The following is a 17638-nucleotide window of genomic DNA, read 5'->3' as shown; positions in this document are numbered from 1 at the left end:
CTCCATTGAAAAGCCCTCCGGTGACAGCCCAAGGACAGCAGCCGTGAAAAGGTGCGGGGAGCTAAGCGGCAGCCCTCCAGTATCTCCACTGAAAAGCCCTCCAGTGAGAGGAGGACAGCAGCCTTGAGTTGGAGAGAGGAGATCACCCAGGGCCGTTCACAGTCCCTATTAAGCAACCCTCCGATGGAAAAGTCTACTGCAAACAAACATAAAGTGTCCCCTCGCTTATTGGTGGGTTGCCTTTTGAGACCACCCGCGAAAGCCGAATTTCCGTGAAGTAGAGATGCAGAAGTAAATACACTATTTTTGGCTATGAACAGTATCATAAGCCTTCCCTTAACACTTTAAACCCCTAAATTGCAATTTTCCATTCCCTTAGCAACCATTCAGATTATTACTCACCATGTTTATTTATTAAAGTTTATTTAAAAAAATATTTATTAAAGGCAAACAAAAGTTTGGCGATGACATATGATGTCATCGGATGGGAAAAACCGTGGTATAGGGAAAAAGCCCCGCAAAGTATTTTTTTAATTAACATTTTTGGGAAACCATGGTATAGACATTCCGTGAAGTTCGAACCCGCGAAAAGCGAGGGAACACTGTATTTCGGTGATCAAAGGCCAATTCCGGGAACTTACCAGTGAAGAGCCAAAGAACATTACAGCGCATGTTGCCTCTCGGGATCTGCCTTGTCTGGAACAATAAAGACTAGACTAGACTAGATCAAAAGACAGGCCAGGCCGCCCATTGTAATCCATTCTGAGCTGCAAGACAAACAGAGATCAATCACACAGTTGGTCAGTAAGCAAAAAAGTTCCAAAATCCCCATTGCAAAACCCTCTGATGACCGACCAAGGACGGCAGCCGGGAAACGGTATGTGGAGCCAAGCAGAAGCCGGTCAGTATCCCCATTGAAAAGCCCTCCGGTGACAGCCCAACGACAGCAGCCGTGAAACGGTGCGGGGAGCCAAGGGGAAGCGGGCCAGTATCCCCATTGAAAAACCGTCCGGTGACAGCCCGACAAAGGCAGCCGTGAAACAGTGTGGGGAGCTAAGCGGCAGCCCTCCAGTATATCTCCATTGAAAAAACCGTCCGATGACACGGCAGCCCGACAATGGCAGCCGGGAAACGGTGCGGGGAGCTAAGCGGAAGCCCTCCAGTATCTCCATTGAAAAGCCCTCCAGACGATGACAGCAGAGGTGAAACCGTGCGGGGAGCTAAGCGGAAGCCATCCAGTATCCCCATTGAAAATCCATCCAGTGATAGCCCGACGACAGCAGCCTTGAGAGGGCGGGAGGAGATAACGCAGGGCCGTTCACAGTCCCTATTAAGCAACCCTCGGATGGAAAAGTCTACTGCAAACAAACATAAAGTGTTCCCTCGCTTTTTTGCAGGGGGGGGTGCCTTCTGAGACCACCCGCGAAAGTCGAATTTCCCTAAATTGCAATTTTCCATTCCCTTAGCAACCATTCAGATTGTTACTCACCATGTTTATTTATTAAAGTTTATTTAAAAAAATATTTATTAAAGGCAAACAAAAGTTTGGCGATGACATATGACTTCATGGTATAAGGAAAGAACCCGCAAAGTATTTTTTTAATTAATATTTTTGGAAAACCGTGGTATAGACATTCCGTGAATTTCGAACCCGTGAAAAGCGAGGGAACATTGTGTTTCGGTGATCAAAGGCGAATTCCGGGAACTTACCAGTGAAGAGCCAAATAACATTACAGAGCATGTTGCCTCTCGGGATCTGCCTTGTCTGGAACAATAAAGACTAGACTAGACTAGATCAAAAGACAGGCCAGGCCACCCATTGGAATCCATTCTGAGCTGCAAGACAGAGATCAAGCACACAGTTGGTCAGTAAGCAAAAAAGTTCCAAAATCCCCATTGCAAAACCCTCTGATGACGGACCAAGGACTGCAGCCGCGAAACGGTGCGGGAGCTAAGCGAAAGCTGCCCAGTATCCCCATTGAAAAAACCTCCGATGACATCCCGACCACGGCAGCCGTGAAACGGTGCGGGGAGGTAAGCGGCAGCCCTCCAGTATCTCCAATGAAAAGCCCTCCGGACGACGACGGCAGCGGTAAAACCGTGCAGGGAGCTAAGCAGCAGCCCTCCAGTATCTCCATTGAAAAGCCCTCCGGAGACAACACGACGACGGTAGCCATGAAACGGTGCGGGGAGCTAAGCGGCAGCCCTCCAGTATCTCCATTGAAAAGCCCTCCGGAGACAACACAACGACGGTAGCCGTGAAACGGTGCGGGGAGCTAAGCGGCAGCCCTCCGGTATCACCATTGAAAAGCCCTCCGGAGACAACACGAGGACGGTAGCCATGAAACGGTGCGGGGAGCTAAGCGGCAGCCCTCCAGTATCTCCATTGGAAAGCCCTCCGGAGACAACACGAGGACGGTAGCCATGAAACGGTGCGGGGAGCTAAGCGGCAGCCCTCCAGTATCTCCATTGAAAAGCCCTCCGGAGACAACACGACGACGGTAGCCGTGAAATGGTGCGGGAGCTAAGCGAAAGCTGCCCAGTATCCCCATTGAAAAAACCTCCGATGACATCCCGACCACGGCAGCCGTGAAACGGTGCGGGGAGGTAAGCGGCAGCCCTCCAGTATCTCCAATGAAAAGCCCTCCGGACGACGACGACAGCGGTAAAACCGTGCAGGGAGCTAAGCAGCAGCCCTCCAGTATCTCCATTGAAAAGCCCTCCGGAGACAACACGACGACGGTAGCCATGAAACGGTGCGGGGAGCTAAGCGGCAGCCCTCCAGTATCTCCATTGAAAAGCCCTCCGGAGACAACACGACGACGGTAGCCGTGAAACGGTGCGGGGAGCTAAGCGGCAGCCCTCCAGTATCACCATTGAAAAGCCCTCCGGAGACAACACGAGGACGGTAGCCATGAAACGGTGCGGGGAGCTAAGCGGCAGCCCTCCAGTATCTCCATTGGAAAGCCCTCCGGAGACAACACGAGGACGGTAGCCATGAAACGGTGCGGGGAGCTAAGCGGCAGCCCTCCAGTATCTCCATTGAAAAGCCCTCCGGAGACAACACGACGACGGTAGCCGTGAAATGGTGCGGGGAGCTAAGCGGCAGCCCTCCAGTATCTCCATTGAAAAGCCCTCCGGAGACAACACGATGACGGTAGCCATGAAACGGTGTGGGGAGCTAAGCGGCAGCCCTCCAGTATCTCCATTGAAAAGCCCTCCGGTGACAGCCCAACGACAGCAGCCGTGAAACAGTGCGGGGAGCTAAGCGGCAGCCCTCCAGTATCTCCACTGAAAAGCCCTCCAGTGAGAGGAGGACAGCAGCCTTGAGTTGGAGAGAGGAGATCACCCAGGGCCGTTCACAGTCCCTATTAAGCAACCCTCCGATGGAAAAGTCTACTGCAAACAAACATAAAGTGTCCCCTCGCTTATTGGTGGGTTGCCTTTTGAGACCACCCGCGAAAGCCGAATTTCCGTGAAGTAGAGATGCAGAAGTAAATACACTATTTTTGGCTATGAACAGTATCATAAGCCTTCCCTTAACACTTTAAACCCCTAAATTGCAATTTTCCATTCCCTTAGCAACCATTCAGATTATTACTCACCATGTTTATTTATTAAAGTTTATTTAAAAAAATATTTATTAAAGGCAAACAAAAGTTTGGCGATGACATATGATGTCATCGGATGGGAAAAACCGTGGTATAGGGAAAAAGCCCCGCAAAGTATTTTTTTAATTAACATTTTTGGGAAACCATGGTATAGACATTCCGTGAAGTTCGAACCCGCGAAAAGCGAGGGAACACTGTATTTCGGTGATCAAAGGCCAATTCCGGGAACTTACCAGTGAAGAGCCAAAGAACATTACAGCGCATGTTGCCTCTCGGGATCTGCCTTGTCTGGAACAATAAAGACTAGACTAGACTAAATCAAAAGACAGGCCAGGCCGCCCATTGTAATCCATTCTGAGCTGCAAGACAAACAGAGATCAATCACACAGTTGGTCAGTAAGCAAAAAAGTTCCAAAATCCCCATTGCAAAACCCTCTGATGACCGACCAAGGACGGCAGCCGGGAAACGGTATGTGGAGCCAAGCAGAAGCCGGTCAGTATCCCCATTGAAAAGCCCTCCGGTGACAGCCCAACGACAGCAGCCGTGAAACGGTGCGGGGAGCCAAGGGGAAGTGGGCCAGTATCCCCATTGAAAAACCGTCCGGTGACAGCCCGACAAAGGCAGCCGTGAAACAGTGTGGGGAGCTAAGCGGCAGCCCTCCAGTATATCTCCATTGAAAAAACCGTCCGATGACACGGCAGCCCGACAACACGAGGACGGTAGCCATGAAACGGTGCGGGGAGCTAAGCGGAAGCCCTCCAGTATCTCCATTGAAAAGCCCTCCAGACGACGACAGCAGAGGTGAAACCGTGCGGGGAGCTAAGTGGAAGCCATCCAGTATCCCCATTGAAAATCCATCCAGTGATAGCCCGATGACAGCAGCCTTGAGAGGGCGGGAGGAGATAACGCAGGGCCGTTCACAGTCCCTATTAAGCAACCCTCGGATGGAAAAGTCTACTGCAAACAAACATAAAGTGTTCCCTCGCTTTTTTGCAGGGGGGGGTGCCTTCTGAGACCACCCGCGAAAGTCGAATTTCCCTAAATTGCAATTTTCCATTCCCTTAGCAACCATTCAGATTGTTACTCACCATGTTTATTTATTAAAGTTTATTTAAAAAAATATTTATTAAAGGCAAACAAAAGTTTGGCGATGACATATGACTTCATGGTATAAGGAAAGAACCCGCAAAGTATTTTTTTAATTAATATTTTTGGAAAACCGTGGTATAGACATTCCGTGAATTTCGAACCCGTGAAAAGCGAGGGAACATTGTATTTCGGTGATCAAAGGCGAATTCCGGGAACTTACCAGTGAAGAGCCAAATAACATTACAGAGCATGTTGCCTCTCGGGATCTGCCTTGTCTGGAACAATAAAGACTAGACTAGACTAGATCAAAAGACAGGCCAGGCCACCCATTGGAATCCATTCTGAGCTGCAAGACAGAGATCAAGCACACAGTTGGTCAGTAAGCAAAAAAGTTCCAAAATCCCCATTGCAAAACCCTCTGATGACGGACCAAGGACTGCAGCCGCGAAACGGTGCGGGAGCTAAGCGAAAGCTGCCCAGTATCCCCATTGAAAAAACCTCCGATGACATCCCGACCACGGCAGCCGTGAAACGGTGCGGGGAGGTAAGCGGCAGCCCTCCAGTATCTCCATTGAAAAGCCCTCCGGACGACGACGGCAGCGGTAAAACCGTGCGGGGAGCTAAGCAGCAGCCCTCCAGTATCTCCATTGAAAAGCCCTCCGGAGACAACACGACGACGGTAGCCATGAAACGGTGCGGGGAGCTATGCGGCAGCCCTCCAGTATCACCATTGAAAAGCCCTCCGGAGACAACACGAGGACGGTAGCTGTGAAACGGTGCGGGGAGCTATGCGGCAGCCCTCCAGTATCTCCATTGAAAAGCCCTCCGGAGACAACACGACGACGGTAGCCGTGAAACGGTGCGGGGAGCTATGCGGCAGCCCTCCAGTATCACCATTGAAAAGCCCTCCGGAGACAACACGAGGACGGTAGCCATGAAACGGTGCGGGGAGCTATGCGGCAGCCCTCCAGTATCTCCATTGAAAAGCCCTCCGGAGACAACACGACGACGGTAGCCGTGAAACGGTGCGGGGAGCTATGCGGCAGCCCTCCAGTATCACCATTGAAAAGCCCTCCGGAGACAACACGAGGACGGTAGCCATGAAACGGTGCGGGGAGCTAAGCGGCAGCCCTCCAGTATCACCATTGAAAAGCCCTCCGGAGACAACACGACGACGGTAGCCGTGAAACGGTGCGGGGAGCTAAGCGGCAGCCCTCCAGTATCTCCATTGGAAAGCCCTCCGGAGACAACACGAGGACGGTAGCCATGAAACGGTGCGGGGAGCTAAGCGGCAGCCCTCCAGTATCTCCATTGGAAAGCCCTCCGGTGACAGCCCAACGACAGCAGCCGTGAAACGGTGCGGGGAGCTAAGCGGCAGCCCTCCAGTATCTCCATTGAAAAGCCCTCCGGTGACAGCCCAACGACAGCAGCCGTGAAACGGTGTGGGGAGCTAAGCGGCAGCCCTCCAGTATCTCCATTGAAAAGCCCTCCAGTGAGAGGACGACAGCAGCTTTGAGATGGAGGTAGGAGATCACCCAGGGCCGTTCACAGTCCCTATTAAGCAACCCTCCGATGGAAAAGTCTACTGCAAACAAACATAAAGTGTCCCCTCGCTTATTGTGGGGGTGCCTTTTGAGACCACCCGCGAAAGCCGAATTTCCGTGAAGTAGAGATGCAGAAGTAAATACACTATTTTTGGCTATGAACAGTATCATAAGCCTTCCCTTAACACTTTAAACCCCTAAATTGCAATTTTCCATTCCCTTAGCAACCATTCAGATTATTACTCACCATGTTTATTTATTAAAGTTTATTTAAAAAAATATTTATTAAAGGCAAACAAAAGTTTGGCGAAAAACCGTGGTATAGGGAAAAAAAACCCGCAAAGTATATTTTTAATTAACATTTTTGGGAAACCATGGTATAGACATTCCGTGAAGTTCGAACCCGCGAAAAGCGAGGGAACACTGTATTTCGGTGATCAAAGGCCAATTCCGGGAACTTACCAGTGAAGAGCCAAAGAACATTACAGCGCATGTTGCCTCTCGGGATCTGCCTTGTCTGGAACAATAAAGACTAGACTAGACTAGACTAGATCAAAAGACAGGCCAGGCCGCCCATTGTAATCCATTCTGAGCTGCAAGACAAACAGAGATCAATCACACAGTTGGTCAGTAAGCAAAAAAGTTCCAAAATCCCCATTGAAAACCCCTCAGATGACCGACCAAGGACTACGGCAGCCGTGAAACGGTGCGGGGAATAAGGGGAAGCCCTCCAGTATCCCCATTGAAAAATCCTCCGATGACAGCCCGACCACGGCAGCCGTGAAACGGTGCGGGGAGCTAAGCGGCAACCCTCCAGTATCTCCATTGAAAAGCCCTCCGATGGGACTACGGCAGCCGTGAAGCGGTTCGGGGAATAAGGGGAAGCCATCCAGTATCCCATTGGAAAAACCTCCGATGACACCCCAACGACGGCAGCCGTGAAATGGTGCGGGAGGTAAGCGGCAGCCCTCCAGTATCTCCATTGAAAAGCCCTCCTGAAGACGACGGCAGCGGTGAAACCGTGCGGGGAGGTAAGCGGAAGCCATCCAGTATCCCCATTGAAAAACATTGCGTTTACAGCCCGACGACGGTAGCCGTGAAACGGTGCCGGGAGCTAAGCGGCAGCCCTCCAGTATTTCCACTGAAAAACCATCCAGTGATAGCTCGACGATGGCAGCCTTGTGACGGCGCGAGGAGAGAACCCGCGGCCGTTCAGAGTCCCTATTAAGCAACCCTCAGATGGAAAATTCTACTGCAAACAAACATATTTCGGTGATCAAAGGCGAATTCCGGGAACTTACCAGTGAAGAGCCAAAGAACATTACAGAGCATGTTGCCTCTCGGGATCTGCCTTATCTGGAACAATAAAGACTAGACTAGACTAGATCAGAATACAGGCCATGCCGACCATTGTAATCCATTCTGAGCTGCAAGACAAACAGAGATCAATCACACAGTTGGTCAGTAAACGAAAAAGTTCCAAAATCCCCATTGCAAAACCGTCCCATGACCGACCAACGACGACAGCCGTGAAACGGTGCGGGGAGCTAAGCGAAAGCGGGCCAGTATGCCCATTGAAAAATCCTCCGATGACAGCCCGACGACGGCAGCCTTGAGACGACGGGAGGAGAGAAACCGCGGCCGTTCAGTCCCTATTACGCAACCCTCCAATGGAAAATTCTGCTCCAAACAAACATATTTCGGTGTTCAAAGGCCACTTCCTGGAACTTACCAAGTGAAGAGCCAAAGAACATTACAAAGCATGCTGCCTCTCGGGATCTGCCTTGTCCTGAAACAATGAAGAGTTGGAAACATTTGGAGACGTGGAAACTGTATTTAAAATAACTCTTTGTCTCGCTGTGGGAATATCCTCCTCTATTGTTACCTAAACGGATTGGAGGGAATCTCAGGGCTGGCTCCTTGTCCTTTTGTAGATTGAAAGCCCTGACATGCCCCACAAAGCCTCTTTCCTTGACAGCCAATATTCTCCTAATACTTACTTGGATGATGGAGCCCTTTTTCCCTCTTTTCTGACACCCCGGATACCAGAGTCCCAGCGGAATTCTGCACAAGGAGCCCCCACCGAGTCCCTCCCCGACCCACGCCGTTCATGCTGCAGGCAATTACTCCGCATGGTCTCGTGGTCTGACGAGACAGCTGTCAGAGATTGAACCCCGCTTCTCTCACGCACTCACCTCCAAACATAGGAGTCCTAGACTAGATCAGAGACAGGCCGCCCATTGGAGTCCATTCTGAACTGCAAGACAAATAGAGATCAAGCACACGGTTGGTCAGTAAGCGAAAAAGGTCAAAAATCCCCATTGCAAAGCCCTCCAATGACAGCCCGACGAAGGCAGCCGTGAAACGGTGCCTGGATCTAAGCGGAAGCCCTCCATTATCACCATTGAAAAACCCACCGATGACAGCCCCACAATGGATGCCCTGAAATAGTGTGAGGAGAAAGCACAAGCCATCCAGTTTCCCCATTGAAAAACCCACCGATGACAGCCCCACAATGGATGCCCTGAAATAGTGTGAGGAGAAAGCACAAGCCATCCAGTTTCCCCATTGAAAAACCCACCGATGACAGCCCCACAATGGGTGCCCTGAAATAGTGTGAGGAGAAAGCACAAGCCATCCAGTTTCCCCATTGAAAAACCCACCGATGACAGCCCCACAATGGGTGCCCTGAAATAGTGTGAGGAGAAAGCACAAGCCATCCAGTTTCCCCATTGAAAAGCCCTCCGGAGACAACACGATGATGGTAGCCATGAAACGGTGCGGGGAGCTAAGCGGCAGCCCTCCAGTATCTCCATTGAAAAGCCCTCCGGTGACAGCCCAACGACAGCAGCCGTGAAACGGTGCGGGGAGCTAAGCGGCAGCCCTCCAGTATCTCCATTGAAAAGCCCTCCGGAGACAACACGATGACGGTAGCCATGAAACGGTGCGGGGAGCTAAGCGGCAGCCCTCCAGTATCTCCATTGAAAAGCCCTCCGGTGACAGCCCAACGACAGCAGCCGAGAAACGGTGCGGGGAGCTAAGCGGCAGCCCTCCAGTATCTCCATTGAAAAGCCCTCCGGAGACAACACGATGACGGTAGCCATGAAACGGTGCGGGGAGCTAAGCGGCAGCCCTCCAGTATCTCCATTGAAAAGCCCTCCGGAGACAACACGATGACGGTAGCCATGAAATGGTGCGGGGAGCTAAGCGGCAGCCCTCCAGTATCTCCATTGAAAAGCCCTCTGGTGACAGCCCAACGACAGCAGCCGTGAAACGGTGCGGGGAGCTAAGCGGCAGCCCTCCAGTATCTCCATGGAAAAGCCCTCCTGTGACAGCCCAACGACAGCAGCCGTGAAACGGTGCGGGGAGCTAAGCGGCAGCCCTCCAGTATCTCCATTGAAAAGCCCTGCGGAGACAACACGATGACGGTAGCCATGAAATGGTGCGGGGAGCTAAGCGGCAGCCCTCCAGTATCTCCATTGAAAAGCCCTCCGGTGACAGCCCAACGACAGCAGCCGTGAAACGGTGCGGGGAGCTAAGCGGCAGCCCTCCAGTATCTCCATGGAAAAGCCCTCCGGTGACAGCCCAACGACAGCAGCCGTGAAACGGTGGGGGGAGCTAAGCGGCAGCCCTCCAGTATCTCCATTGAAAAGCCCTCCTGTGAGAGGACGACAGCAGCCTTCAGATGGAGAGAGGAGATCACCCAGGGCCGTTCACAGTCCCTAGTGCATCACAGTGCAAAACCCTCTGATGACCGACCAAGGACGGCAGCCGGGAAACGGTATGTGGAGCCAAGCAGAAGCCGGTCAGTATCCCCATTGAAAAGCCCTCCGGTGACAGCCCAACGACAGCAGCCGTGAAACGGTGCGGGGAGCCAAGGGGAAGCGGGCCAGTATCCCCATTGAAAAACCGTCCGGTGACAGCCCGACAAAGGCAGCCGTGAAACAGTGTGGGGAGCTAAGCGGCAGCTCTCCAGTATATCTCCATTGAAAAAACCGTCCGATGACACGGCAGCCCGACAATGGCAGCCGGGAAACGGTGCGGGGAGCTAAGCGGAAGCCCTCCAGTATCTCCATTGAAAAGCCCTCCAGACGATGACAGCAGAGGTGAAACCGTGCGGGGAGCTAAGCGGAAGCCATCCAGTATCCCCATTGAAAATCCATCCAGTGATAGCCCGACGACAGCAGCCTTGAGAGGGCGGGAGGAGATAACGCAGGGCCGTTCACAGTCCCTATTAAGCAACCCTCGGATGGAAAAGTCTACTGCAAACAAACATAAAGTGTTCCCTCGCTTTTTTGCAGGGGGGGGTGCCTTCTGAGACCACCCACGAAAGTCGAATTTCCCTAAATTGCAATTTTCCATTCCCTTAGCAACCATTCAGATTGTTACTCACCATGTTTATTTATTAAAGTTTATTTAAAAAAATATTTATTAAAGGCAAACAAAAGTTTGGCGATGACATATGACTTCATGGTATAAGGAAAGAACCCGCAAAGTATTTTTTTAATTAATATTTTTGGAAAACCGTGGTATAGACATTCCGTGAATTTCGAACCCGTGAAAAGCGAGGGAACATTGTATTTCGGTGATCAAAGGCGAATTCCGGGAACTTACCAGTGAAGAGCCAAATAACATTACAGAGCATGTTGCCTCTCGGGATCTGCCTTGTCTGGAACAATAAAGACTAGACTAGACTAGATCAAAAGACAGGCCAGGCCACCCATTGGAATCCATTCTGAGCTGCAAGACAGAGATCAAGCACACAGTTGGTCAGTAAGCAAAAAAGTTCCAAAATCCCCATTGCAAAACCCTCTGATGACTGACCAAGGACTGCAGCCGCGAAACGGTGCGGGAGCTAAGCGAAAGCTGCCCAGTATCCCCATTGAAAAAACCTCCGATGACATCCCAACCACGGCAGCCGTGAAACGGTGCGGGGAGGTAAGCGGCAGCCCTCCAGTATCTCCATTGAAAAGCCCTCCGGACGACGACGGCAGCGGTAAAACCGTGCGGGGAGCTAAGCAGCAGCCCTCCAGTATCTCCATTGAAAAGCCCTCCGGAGACAACACGACGACGGTAGCCATGAAACGGTGCGGGGAGCTAAGCGGCAGCCCTCCAGTATCACCATTGAAAAAACCTCCGATGACATCCCGACCACGGCAGCCGTGAAACGGTGCGGGGAGGTAAGCGGCAGCCCTCCAGTATCTCCATTGAAAAGCCCTCCGGACGACGACGGCAGCGGTAAAACCGTGCGGGGAGCTAAGCAGCAGCCCTCCAGTATCTCCATTGAAAAGCCCTCCAGAGACAACACGACGACGGTAGCCATGAAACGGTGCGGGGAGCTAAGCGGCAGCCCTCCAGTATCACCATTGAAAAAACCTCCGATGACATCCCGACCACGGCAGCCGTGAAACGGTGCGGGGAGGTAAGCGGCAGCCCTCCAGTATCTCCATTGAAAAGCCCTCCGGACGACGACGGCAGCGGTAAAACCGTGCGGGGAGCTAAGCAGCAGCCCTCCAGTATCTCCATTGAAAAGCCCTCCGGAGACAACACGACGACGGTAGCCATGAAACGGTGCGGGGAGCTAAGCGGCAGCCCTCCAGTATCACCATTGAAAAGCCCTCCGGAGACAACACGAGGACGGTAGCCATGAAACGGTGCGGGGAGCTAAGCGGCAGCCCTCCAGTATCTCCATTGAAAAGCCCTCCGGAGACAACACGACGACGGTAGCCATGAAACGGTGCGGGGAGCTAAGCGGCAGCCCTCCAGTATCACCATTGAAAAGCCCTCCGGAGACAACACGAGGACGGTAGCCATGAAACGGTGCGGGGAGCTAAGCGGCAGCCCTCCAGTATCTCCATTGGAAAGCCCTCCGGAGACAACACGACGACGGTAGCCGTGAAACGGTGCGGGGAGCTAAGCGGCAGCCCTCCAGTATCTCCATTGGAAAGCCCTCCGGAGACAACACGAGGACGGTAGCCATGAAACGGTGCGGGGAGCTAAGCGGCAGCCCTCCAGTATCTCCATTGAAAAGCCCTCCGGAGACAACACGACGACGGTAGCCGTGAAATGGTGCGGGGAGCTAAGCAGCAGCCCTCCAGTATCTCCATTGAAAAGCCCTCCGGAGACAACACGATGACGGTAGCCATGAAACGGTGTGGGGAGCTAAGCGGCAGCCCTCCAGTATCTCCATTGAAAAGCCCTCCGGTGACAGCCCAACGACAGCAGCCGTGAAACAGTGCGGGGAGCTAAGCGGCAGCCCTCCAGTATCTCCACTGAAAAGCCCTCCAGTGAGAGGAGGACAGCAGCCTTGAGTTGGAGAGAGGAGATCACCCAGGGCCGTTCACAGTCCCTATTAAGCAACCCTCCGATGGAAAAGTCTACTGCAAACAAACATAAAGTGTCCCCTCGCTTATTGGTGGGTTGCCTTTTGAGACCACCCGCGAAAGCCGAATTTCCGTGAAGTAGAGATGCAGAAGTAAATACACTATTTTTGGCTATGAACAGTATCATAAGCCTTCCCTTAACACTTTAAACCCCTAAATTGCAATTTTCCATTCCCTTAGCAACCATTCAGATTATTACTCACCATGTTTATTTATTAAAGTTTATTTAAAAAAATATTTATTAAAGGCAAACAAAAGTTTGGCGATGACATATGATGTCATCGGATGGGAAAAACCGTGGTATAGGGAAAAAGCCCTGCAAAGTATTTTTTTAATTAACATTTTTGGGAAACCATGGTATAGACATTCCGTGAAGTTCGAACCCGCGAAAAGCGAGGGAACACTGTATTTCGGTGATCAAAGGCCAATTCCGGGAACTTACCAGTGAAGAGCCAAAGAACATTACAGCGCATGTTGCCTCTCGGGATCTGCCTTGTCTGGAACAATAAAGACTAGACTAGACTAAATCAAAAGACAGGCCAGGCCGCCCATTGTAATCCATTCTGAGCTGCAAGACAAACAGAGATCAATCACACAGTTGGTCAGTAAGCAAAAAAGTTCCAAAATCCCCATTGCAAAACCCTCTGATGACCGACCAAGGACGGCAGCCGGGAAACGGTATGTGGAGCCAAGCAGAAGCCGGTCAGTATCCCCATTGAAAAGCCCTCCGGTGACAGCCCAACGACAGCAGCCGTGAAACGGTGCGGGGAGCCAAGGGGAAGCGGGCCAGTATCCCCATTGAAAAACCGTCCGGTGACAGCCCGACAAAGGCAGCCGTGAAACAGTGTGGGGAGCTAAGCGGCAGCCCTCCAGTATATCTCCATTGAAAAAACCGTCCGATGACACGGCAGCCCGACAACACGAGGACGGTAGCCATGAAACGGTGCGGGGAGCTAAGCGGAAGCCCTCCAGTATCTCCATTGAAAATCCATCCAGTGATAGCCCGACGACAGCAGCCTTGAGAGGGCGGGAGGAGATAACGCAGGGCCGTTCACAGTCCCTATTAAGCAACCCTCGGATGGAAAAGTCTACTGCAAACAAACATAAAGTGTTCCCTCGCTTTTTTGCAGGGGGGGGGGGGTGCCTTCTGAGACCACCCGCGAAAGTCGAATTTCCCTAAATTGCAATTTTCCATTCCCTTAGCAACCATTCAGATTGTTACTCACCATGTTTATTTATTAAAGTTTATTTAAAAAAATATTTATTAAAGGCAAACAAAAGTTTGGCGATGACATATGACTTCATGGTATAAGGAAAGAACCCGCAAAGTATTTTTTTAATTAATATTTTTGGAAAACCGTGGTATAGACATTCCGTGAATTTCGAACCCGTGAAAAGCGAGGGAACATTGTATTTCGGTGATCAAAGGCGAATTCCGGGAACTTACCAGTGAAGAGCCAAATAACATTACAGAGCATGTTGCCTCTCGGGATCTGCCTTGCTGGAACAATAAAGACTAGACTAGACTAGATCAAAAGACAGGCCAGGCCACCCATTGGAATCCATTCTGAGCTGCAAGACAGAGATCAAGCACACAGTTGGTCAGTAAGCAAAAAAGTTCCAAAATCCCCATTGCAAAACCCTCTGATGACGGACCAAGGACTGCAGCCGCGAAACGGTGCGGGAGCTAAGCGAAAGCTGCCCAGTATCCCCATTGAAAAAACCTCCGATGACATCCCGACCACGGCAGCCGTGAAAAGGTGCGGGGAGGTAAGCGGCAGCCCTCCAGTATCTCCATTGAAAAGCCCTCCGGACGACGACGGCAGCGGTAAAACCGTGCGGGGAGCTAAGCAGCAGCCCTCCAGTATCTCCATTGAAAAGCCCTCCGGAGACAACACGACGACGGTAGCCGTGAAACGGTGCGGGGAGCTAAGCGGCAGCCCTCCAGTATCACCATTGAAAAGCCCTCCGGAGACAACACGAGGACGGCAGCCATGAAACGGTGTGGGGAGCTAAGCGGCAGCCCTCCAGTATCACCATTGAAAAGCCCTCCGGTGACAGCCCAACGACAGCAGCCGTGAAACGGTGTGGGGAGCTAAGCGGCAGCCCTCCAGTATCTCCATTGAAAAGCCCTCCAGTGAGAGGAGGACAGCAGCCTTGAGATGGAGGTAGGAGATCACCCAGGGCCGTTCACAGTCCCTATTAAGCAACCCTCAGATGGAAAATTCTACTGCAAACAAACATATTTCGGTGATCAAAGGCGAATTCCGGGAACTTACCAGTGAAGAGCCAAAGAACATTACAGAGCATGTTGCCTCTCGGGATCTGCCTTATCTGGAACAATAAAGACTAGACTAGACTAGATCAGAATACAGGCCATGCCGACCATTGTAATCCATTCTGAGCTGCAAGACAAACAGAGATCAATCACACAGTTGGTCAGTAAACGAAAAAGTTCCAAAATCCCCATTGCAAAACCGTCCCATGACCGACCAACGACGATAGCCGTGAAACGGTGCGGGGAGCTAAGCGAAAGCGGGCCAGTATGCCCATTGAAAAATCCTCCGATGACAGCCCGACGACGGCAGCCTTGAGACGACGGGAGGAGAGAAACCGCGGCCGTTCAGTCCCTATTACGCAACCCTCCAATGGAAAATTCTGCTCCAAACAAACATATTTCGGTGTTCAAAGGCCACTTCCTGGAACTTACCAAGTGAAGAGCCAAAGAACATTACAAAGCATGCTGCCTCTCGGGATCTGCCTTGTCCTGAAACAATGAAGAGTTGGAAACATTTGGAGACGTGGAAACTGTATTTAAAATAACTCTTTGTCTCGCTGTGGGAATATCCTCCTCTATTGTTACCTAAACGGATTGGAGGGAATCTCAGGGCTGGCTCCTTGTCCTTTTGTAGATTGAAAGCCCTGACATGCCCCACAAAGCCTCTTTCCTTGACAGCCAATATTCTCCTAATACTTACTTGGATGATGGAGCCCTTTTTCCCTCTTTTCTGACACCCCGGATACCAGAGTCCCAGCGGAATTCTGCACAAGGAGCCCCCACCGAGTCCCTCCCCGACCCACGCCGTTCATGCTGCAGGCAATTACTCCGCATGGTCTCGTGGTCTGACGAGACAGCTGTCAGAGATTGAACCCCGCTTCTCTCACGCACTCACCTCCAAACATAGGAGTCCTAGACTAGATCAGAGACAGGCCGCCCATTGGAGTCCATTCTGAACTGCAAGACAAATAGAGATCAAGCACACGGTTGGTCAGTAAGCGAAAAAGGTCAAAAATCCCCATTGCAAAGCCCTCCAATGACAGCCCGTCGACGGCAGCCGTGAAACGGTGCCTGGATCTAAGCGGAAGCCCTCCATTATCACCATTGAAAAACCCACCGATGACAGCCCCACAATGGATGCCCTGAAATAGTGTGAGGAGAAAGCACAAGCCATCCAGTTTCCCCATTGAAAAACCCACCGATGACAGCCCCACAATGGATGCCCTGAAATAGTGTGAGGAGAAAGCACAAGCCATCCAGTTTCCCCATTGAAAAACCCACCGATGACAGCCCCACAATGGATGCCCTGAAATAGTGTGAGGAGAAAGCACAAGCCATCCAGTTTCCCCATTGAAAAACCCACCGATGACAGCCCCACAATGGATGCCCTGAAATAGTGTGAGGAGAAAGCACAAGCCATCCAGTTTCCCCATTGAAAAACCCACCGATGACAGCCCCACAATGGATGCCCTGAAATAGTGTGAGGAGAAAGCACAAGCCATCCAGTTTCCCCATTGAAAAGCCCTCCGGAGACAACACGATGACGGTAGCCATGAAACGGTGCGGGGAGCTAAGCGGCAGCCCTCCAGTATCTCCATTGAAAAGCCCTCCGGAGACAACACGATGATGGTAGCCATGAAACGGTGCGGGGAGCTAAGCGGCAGCCCTCCAGTATCTCCATTGAAAAGCCCTCCGGAGACAACACGACGACAGCAGCCGTGAAACGGTGCGGGGAGCTAAGCGGCAGCCCTCCAGTATCTCCATTGAAAAGCCCTCCGGAGACAACACGATGACGGTAGCCATGAAATGGTGCGGGGAGCTAAGCGGCAGCCCTCCAGTATCTCCATTGAAAAGCCCTCCGGTGACAGCCCAACGACAGCAGCCGTGAAACGGTGCGGGGAGCTAAGCGGCAGCCCTCCAGTATCTCCATTGAAAAGCCCTCCTGTGAGAGGACGACAGCAGCCTTCAGATGGAGAGAGGAGATCACCCAGGGCCGTTCACAGTCCCTAGTGCATCACAGTGCAAAACCCTCTGATGACCGACCAAGGACGGCAGCCGGGAAACGGTATGTGGAGCCAAGCAGAAGCCGGTCAGTATCCCCATTGAAAAGCCCTCCGGTGACAGCCCGACAAAGGCAGCCGTGAAACAGTGTGGGGAGCTAAGCGGCAGCCCTCCAGTATATCTCCATTGAAAAAACCGTCCGATGACACGGCAGCCCGACAACGGCAGCCGGGAAACGGTGCGGGGAGCTAAGCGGAAGCCCTCCAGTATCTCCATTGAAAAGCCCTCCAGACGATGACAGCAGAGGTGAAACCGTGCGGGGAGCTAAGCGGAAGCCATCCAGTATCCCCATTGAAAATCCATCCAGTGATAGCCCGACGACAGCAGCCTTGAGAGGGCGGGAGGAGATAACGCAGGGCCGTTCACAGTCCCTATTAAGCAACCCTCGGATGGAAAAGTCTACTGCAAACAAACATAAAGTGTTCCCTCGCTTTTTTGCAGGGGGGGGTGCCTTCTCAGACCACCCGCGAAAGTCGAATTTCCCTAAATTGCAATTTTCCATTCCCTTAGCAACCATTCAGATTGTTACTCACCATGTTTATTTATTAAAGTTTATTTAAAAAAATATTTATTAAAGGCAAACAAAAGTTTGGCGATGACATATGACTTCATGGTATAAGGAAAGAACCCGCAAAGTATTTTTTTAATTAATATTTTTGGAAAACCGTGGT

General features: G+C 51.7%; 1 long non-coding RNA gene across 14 annotated transcripts in view; it reads right to left on the bottom strand.

Annotated features, from left to right (window-relative positions):
* The window catches only part of LOC139163156 (uncharacterized), a 43065-nt gene that overhangs the window by 8204 nt on the left and 17223 nt on the right, over positions 1–17638 (bottom strand). For 3 of the 14 annotated variants that reach the window (XR_011558417.1, XR_011558416.1, XR_011558420.1), the window contains 13 exons: positions 15802–15863; positions 14908–15395; positions 14076–14200; positions 13071–13196; positions 10860–10985; positions 8441–8502; positions 7978–8034; positions 7547–7672; positions 6708–6838; positions 4922–5047; positions 3845–3970; positions 1711–1836; positions 642–767 (listed from right to left, as the gene is read on the bottom strand). This is a non-coding gene — a long non-coding RNA (uncharacterized lncRNA). Of the gene's footprint in view, positions 1–641; positions 1285–1710; positions 1837–3844; positions 5048–6707; positions 6839–7546; positions 8035–8440; positions 8503–10859; positions 10986–13070; positions 13197–14075; positions 14201–14907; positions 15396–15801; positions 15864–17638 lie in introns of all 14 variants that reach the window. The other 11 variants (XR_011558414.1, XR_011558415.1, XR_011558419.1 and 8 more) reach the window with 10 other exon arrangements.

The sequence above is a fragment of the Erythrolamprus reginae genome, chromosome 2, assembly GCF_031021105.1.
Source record: "Erythrolamprus reginae isolate rEryReg1 chromosome 2, rEryReg1.hap1, whole genome shotgun sequence".
Taxonomy (NCBI): domain Eukaryota; kingdom Metazoa; phylum Chordata; class Lepidosauria; order Squamata; family Dipsadidae; genus Erythrolamprus; species Erythrolamprus reginae.
The sequence above is the reverse complement of the archived record's forward strand: the minus strand, read 5'-3'. Positions and strand labels throughout refer to the sequence as shown.